Consider the following 1,387-nt stretch of genomic DNA (forward strand, 5'->3'; position numbering starts at 1 on the left):
TAAAAAAATTTATGATAAAATAAAAAATAAAAATTTAATCATCGTTAATTTTATAATCTACTATATATCTCTAATTTTACAACAAAAATGTGCCACATGTCACTTTCTCATTACAATTGGAATCAAATTTTTCCTCCAAAATTAAGGAATTCTCCTCTCCTCCTTACTAATTTTACAACCAAAATGTGCCACATGTCACTCTCTCGTTGTAATTGAAATTAAATCTTTTCATCCAAATTAAAGAATTATTCCATCCTCTTTACTAATTTTACAACAAAAAATGTGTCATATGTCACTTTCTCATTGCAATTGAAATCAAATATTTCCCTCCAAAATTAAAGAGTTCTCCCCTCCTCCCTCTTTCTTTCTCTATTTCTAACATTTCTTCAACCACTCTATCTATTTTATATATCATTATCAATATCAATGACTAATTATTAATTTGACAATCATAATGTGCAACATGACATTCTTTAATTGAATTAAAATTAAAATTGAAGTTGAAATATACCTATATTATGTATCATATATTACTATCTAATTTAATAATCAAATGTGTCACATGACACTCTCTTATTAAAATTGAGAGAAAATATTTTTTTTTTTAAAAAAATAATAACTAAAAATCTTATGATTTGATTTTTTATCTACAGATACATTGGTCTTCTTAGCCATAGAATTTTGTCAACCTACGACTCTTTTTTGTAAAAATAGTTTGATTTTATAAATCTTTTGTGTCATGCATAATATATAACAAAGTGGATCGTAATTTTAAGAAAATTTACATTCCCGTAATATTATTACAGGTAAAAATACTAGTTTATATTATACATAAATCTTATTACTATCTTGATTTAATAATAATTAGTTAGACCTTCAATTTTTTTTCAATAAAGTTCCACGTCCAAGTATTTAATCAATCAAGTCCAACCAAGTCCTTTAGATTACACGCTTCTTTTTCATGCTTTTTTCTCCCCTCGTTTTTCTCTTTCGTTACTATCATCACCAATGCCACCTCCTCCTCCTCCTCCTTCTCTCATTAGAATTTTTTTTCCTCCTTCCTTTTCATCCTTCTCCTCCATCATTATCATCTTCATCATCATCGTTATCGTCATTGTCATCTTCTTCTAATATGTATCGTTATTATTGTTATTATCGTTATTGTTATCGTTATCATCGAATTTTTGCCATATTGATGACATTATCTGATCCAAAATTGATTTGGATGTGTTTTGGTTCAAAATTGACTTGGTCTGTACTTTTTTTGAAATAAGTGTATTTGTGTATCATCATCATTAAAGATTATATTAAATAGTACATCTTTTGATTATATTAAATACAAAAATATCAAATGATTTTAATCTTAATTTTTTAGTAAAATAATCTC

Source organism: Arachis ipaensis, chromosome B01, assembly GCF_000816755.2.
Source record: "Arachis ipaensis cultivar K30076 chromosome B01, Araip1.1, whole genome shotgun sequence".
NCBI lineage: Eukaryota > Viridiplantae > Streptophyta > Magnoliopsida > Fabales > Fabaceae > Arachis > Arachis ipaensis.